Raw genomic sequence first — 6,487 nt, 5'->3', positions numbered from 1 at the left:
AGGCAGACAGGTGAACAGCCAGACAGGTGAACAGGCAGACAGGTTAACAGGCAGACAGGTGAACAGACAATCAGGTGAACAGACAGACAGGTGAACAGGCAGACAGGTTAACAGACAGACAGGTGAACAGACAGACAGGTTATCAGGAACGGACAGACAGGTGAACAGACAGACAGGTGAACAGACAGACAGGTTTTCAGACAGACAGGTGAACAGACAGACAGGTGAACAGACAGAGAGCTTAACAGGCAGACAGGTTAACAGGCAGACAGGTGAACAGACAGACAGGTGAACAGACAGACAGGTTATCAGGAACGGACAGACAGGTGAACAGACAGACAGGTGAACAGGCAGACAGGTTATCAGACAGACAGGTGAACAGACAGACAAGTTATCAGACAGACAGGTTATCAGGCAGACAAGTTATCAGATAGACAGGTTATCAGGCAGACAGGTGAACAGACAGACAGGTGAACAGACAGACAGATGAACAGACAGAGGTTAACAGGCAGACAGGTTAACAGACAGACAGGTGAACAGACAGACAGGTGAACAGACAGAGAGGTGAACAGACAGACAGGTGAACAGGCAGACAGGTTAACAGACAGACAGGTGAACAGACAGACAGGTGAACAGACAGACAGGTTATCAGGAACGGACAGACAGGTGAACAGATAGACAGGTGAACAGACAGACAGGTGAACAGGTAGACAGGTTATCAGACAGACAGGTGAACAGACAGACAGGTGAACAGGCAGACAGGTTATCAGACAGACAGGTGAACAGACAGACAAGTTATCAGACAGACAGGTTATCAGGCAGACAGGTGAACAGACAGACAGGTGAACAGACAGAGAGGTTAACAGGTAGACAGGTTAACAGGCAGACAGGTGAACAGGCAGACAGGTGAAAAGACAGACAGGTTAAAAGAAAGACAGGTTAAAAGACAGACAGGTGAACAGACAGACAGGTTAACAGGCAGACAGGTGAACAGACAGACAGGTGAACAGGCAGACAGGTTAACAGGCAGACAGGTTAACAGGCAGACAGGTGAACAGACAATCAGGTGAACAGACAGACAGGTGAACAGGCAGACAGGTTAACAGACAGACAGGTTTTCAGACAGACGGGTGAACAGACAGACAGGTGAACAGACAGTTAGGTGCACAGACAAACAGGTTTTTAGACAGACAGGTTTTCAGACAGACAGGTTAACAGACAGACAGGTGAGCAGACAGACAGGTGAACAGACAGACGGGCAGGTACCTGGCAGACAGGTGAGTACTGTGCCCCTTCCTTCTGAATCAACCCAGTCTCCACTAGGACCACACCTGTATGAAGCTACAAACAGGAAGCGGAGTGTGAGGAGGCCTCTGGTTATCAACAGCAGGTCCAGTTTTTATCATCATGTTTAAAAACAGATGAGGAGCAAATTGCCCAAAGATGAGAACAAAATAATAAAAATGAATAAAAACGTTTGCTGACTACAACCAGACACAGAGCTCGACGAACAACAAGGCTCAGCCAATAATCAATAATCAGACGAGCTGTCACTGCGCAGTAACCACTGAAGGAAACAAACAGGAAGACCTCTTACTGTTAAGCTGCACGCCGCCCTCCCTGCACACGTACTGAACGGTCGCACCGAACAGTGTGCTGTTGTCATGGTTACCAAACACCACGTCAGCCATGTCGACCATCTTTGGACTCCCACAATCCACCACTGTGACAGACAGGACAAAAACACCAATCAGCTTTGAGTCTGAGCAGAAAGGAGGAAGAATGAGCCAAACTACAGCTGACCGACAACGAATCAGAGCTGACGTGTTCCAATGATCCAGACACGTGATTTTAATCTGAGACTCATTTCAACGTAACGTGAGACCCGACAGGCTGAAGAGTCAGCGTGTCCTGCAGGGGGCGTCACAGGAACACGCATCGAGACAAAGGGTGCGAACACGTGTAACAGAAACACAGAAACACATGACATCAGCGCCGCCATCCCTGAATGTGAGTCACAGACACACGACAGAAGCTTCTGGTTTTACGTTTTATTGGAAAATACAGACACATCAACACTGTTCGCTCCTGCAGTATCTTTATCGGCCAATGAGACTGGCTTGCTCATTAAGCTAGGCTGTGATTGGTCCGGATGCTGGACAGAGAGCTTGGCTTCCTCCTGGAGTCTGCAGAGAAACAAGAGCGAGAGGAAAGTGTGTGAGCAGCCCTGAACCGTCTCTCAGCACTTTTTACCTGCACAGCTGATCTGCAGGACGCCACGGCGGTGCCTGCCCACCACAGCACGACCGGCCTGATCAGCCAGCCCCCCCCCCCACGGTGGTAAAATAAACATGTCAGTCATAACTGTTTGCATTATTAGGGGCGTGGCCTCTGCGACTGACATGTGGATGGTGACACAGGTGGCTGTAGCTACTAGCTTCACCTGAGCTGGACCCGTGGGCCGTGTTTGTGCTGTTGGAGCCTTTTAATGACATCATTCAATTCAATTCAATTCAATTTTATTTATATAGCGCCGAATCACAACAAAAGCCGCCTCAAGGCGCTTCATAGATACGGAGAAAAACCCAACAATCATATGACCCCCTATGAGCAGCACTTTGGCGACAGTGGGAAGGAAAAACTCCCTTTTAACAGGAAGAAACCTCCGGCAGAACCAGGCTCAGGGAGGGGCGGCCATCTGCTGTGATTGGTTGGGGTGAGAGAAGGAAGACAGGATAAAAGACATGCTGTGGAAGAGAGACAGAGGTTAATAACAGATATGATACAATGCAGAGAGGTCTGTTAATACATAGTGAGTGAGAAAGGTGACTGGAAAGGAAAAACTCAATGCATCATGGGAATCCCCGGCAGCCTACATCTATTGCAGCATAACTAAGGGAGGATTCAGGGTCACCTGGTCCAGCCCTAACTATATGCTTTAGCAAAAAGGAAAGTTTGAAGCCTAATCTTGAAAGTAGAGATAGTGTCTGTCTCCTGAATCCAAACTGGAAGCTGGTTCCACAGAAGAGGGGCCTGAAAACTGAAGGCTCTTCCTCCCATTCTACTTTTAAATACTCTAGGAACAACAAGTAGGCCTGCAGAGCGGGAGCGAAGTGCTCTAATAGGGTGATATGGTACTAGAAGGTCATTAAGATAAGATGGGGCCTGATTATTTAAGACCTTGTATGTGAGGAGCAGGATTTTGAATTCAATTCTGGATTTAACAGGAAGCCAATGAAGGGAAGCCAAAACAGGAGAAATATGCTCTCTCTTTCTAGTCCCTGTCAGGACTCTTGCTGCAGCATTTTGGATTAGCTGAAGGCTTTTCAGGGAGTTTTTAGGACTTCCTGATAATAATGAATTACAGTCGTCCAGCCTGGAAGTAATAAATGCATGAACTAGTTTTTCAGCGTCACTCTGAGACAGGATATTTCTAATTTTAGAGATGTTGCACAAATGGAAGAACGCAGTCTTACATATTTGTTTAATATGTGCGTTGAAGGACATGTCCTGGTCAAAAATGACTCCAAGGTTCCTCACAGTGTTACTGGAGGCCAAGGTAATGCCATCCAGAGTAAGAATCTGCTTAGATACCATATTTCTAAGCTTTTCAGGGCCGAGTACAATGACCTCAGTTTTATCTGAGTTAAGAAGCAGAAAGTTAGTGGCCATCCAGGTCTTTATGTCTTTAAGACATTCCTGCAGTTTAACTAATTGGTGTGTGTTATCTGGCTTCATGGACAGATAGAGCTGGGTGTCATCTGCATAGCAGTGTAAATGTATGCTATGTCTTCTAATGATGCTGCCTAAGGGAAGCATGTATAATGTAAACAGAATTGGTCCTAGCACTGAACCCTGTGGAACTCCATAATTAACCTCAGTGTGTGAAGAGGACTCTCCATTTACATGCACAAATTGGAGTCTATTAGATAGATATGATACAAACCACTGCAGTGCAGTACCTGTAATACCAACAGCATGTTCTAATCGCTCTAATAGGATATTATGGTCAACAGTATCGAATGCTGCACTAAGGTCAAGAAGGACAAGCACAGAGATGAGTCCACTGTCAGAGGCCATAAGAAGATCATTTGTAACCTTCACTAAAGCTGTTTCTGTGCTGTGATGAACTCTGAAACCTGACTGAAACTCTTCAAATAAACCATTCCTCTGCAGATGATCTGTTAGCTGTTTGACAACTACTCTTTCAAAGATGTTTGATATGAAAGGAAGGTTGGAGATTGGCCTATAATTAGCTAAGACTGCTGGGTCTAGAGATGGCTTTTTGAGTAAAGGTTTAACTGCAGCCACCTTGAAGGCCTGTGGTACATAGCTGATTATTAGAGATAGGTTGATCATATATAAGATCGAAGAATTAATCAATGGCAGGACTTCTTTGAGCAGTTTCGTAGGAATGGGGTCTAAAAGACACGTTGATGGTTTGGAGGAAGTAATTATTGAAGTTAACTCAGAAAGATCGATTGGAGAAAAAGAGTCTAACTTAACATCAATGGAACTAAGAGTAGCTGTTGATAATATTACATCTGTGGGATGATTATTGGTAATTTTTTCTCTAATGATAAAAATTTTATTTGTGAAGAAGTTCATGAAGTCATCACTAGTTAATGTTAAAGGGATGGTTGGCTCAAAAGAGCTCTGACTTTTTGTCAGCCTGGCTACAGTGCTGAAGAGAAACCTGGGGTTGTTCTTATTTTCTTCAATCAGTGATGAGTAGTAAGCTGTTCTGGCTTTGTGGAGGGCTTTCTTATAAAGCAACAAACTATTTCTCCAGGCTAAATGATGATCCTCTAAATTTGTGACACGCCATTTCCTCTCCAGATTACGAGTCATCTGCTTTAGGCTACGTGTTTGAGAATTATACCACGGGGTCAGGTACTTCTGATTAGAGACCTTAGTTTTCACTGGAGCTACAGTATCCAGAGTCGTACGTAGTGAGGAGGTGAAATTATTAACAAGATAATCGACCTCTGTTGGGGTAGCGTTCAGATAGCCGCTCTGCTCTGTGTTGGTACAGGGCATTGAAGATGATAACAGTGGCTGGATTATATTCTTAAACTTAGTTACAGCGCTTTCAGAAAGACATCTACTTTGATAAAGTCCACTCTCCACTGCTGTGTAATCAATTATTGTAAATGTAAATGTTATCAAGAAATGATCAGACAGGAGAGGGTTTTCAGGAAACACTGTTAAATGTTCAGTTTCTATGCCATATGTTAAAACAAGATCTAGAGTGTGATTAAAGTGGTGGGTGGGTTCTTTTACATTTTGAGAGAAACCAATTGAGTCTAACAACAGATTAAATGCCATGTTGAGGCTGTCATTTTTAGCATCTACATGGATGTTAAAATCACCCACAATAATTATTTTATCTGAGCTCAGAACTAAATCAGATATAAAGTCTGAGAAATCAGACAGAAACTCTGTGTAAGGCCCAGGTGGACGATAGATGATAACAAGTAAGACTGGTTTCTGAGTTTCACAGCTGGGGTGGACAATGTTAAGCATCAGGCTTTCAAATGAATTAAAAGTCTGTCTTGGTCTTTCATTAATTAATAGACTGGTGTGAAAAATTGCTGCCACACCTCCCCCTCGGCCTGTGCTTCGAGATTTCTGGTAGTTAGAATGACTCGGGGGTGTTGATTCATTTAAACTAACATAATCATCCTGCTGCAACCAGGTTTCTGTAAGGCAGAGTAAATCAATTTGTTGATCAATTATTAAGTCATGAACTAACAGAGACTTGGAGGAGAGAGACCTAATATTTAATAATCCACATTTCACTGTTTTACTCTTTGGTTCAGATGTGGATACTGCATTGTTCTTTCTTTGTAAATGTTTAAGTTGTTTGTTGCTGGTTTTTAGTTTGTTTTTTGTCTTTTTGGAAGCAGACACAGTCTCTATGGAGATGGGTTTTTGGGGGGGTAGCAGGAGGAGGGAAGCTGCAGAGAGGCGTGTAAGACTGCAACTCTGCTTCCTGGTCCCAACTCTGGATAGTCATATTTTGAGGGGTTTAATAAATTTGTCCATATTTCTAGAAATGAGAGCTGCTCCATCCAAAGTGGGATGGATGCCATCTCTCCTAACAAGACCAGGTTTCCTCCAGAAGGTTTGCCAATTATCTATGAAGCCCACATCGTTTCTGGGACACCACTCAGACAGCCAGCAATTTAAGGAGAACATGCGGCTAAACATGTCACTCCTGGTCTGATTGGGGAGGGGACCAAAGAAAACTACAGAGTCCGACATTGTTTTGGCAAAGTTACACACCGATTCAATATTGATTTTAGTGACCTCCGATTGGCGTAACCGGGTGTCATTACTGCCGACGTGAATTATGATTTTACTGAATTTACATTTACCCTTAGCCAGCAGTTTTAAATTTCCTTCAATGTCGCCTGCTCTGCAGTAAGTGCAGATTCATTACTTCCAGGCTGGACGACTGTAATTCATTATTATCAGGATGTCC

Source organism: Neolamprologus brichardi, chromosome 14, assembly GCF_056152115.1.
Source record: "Neolamprologus brichardi isolate AB-2024 chromosome 14, ASM5615211v1, whole genome shotgun sequence".
Classification (NCBI taxonomy): Eukaryota; Metazoa; Chordata; class Actinopteri; order Cichliformes; family Cichlidae; genus Neolamprologus; species Neolamprologus brichardi.
This window is presented reverse-complemented; position numbering follows the sequence as displayed.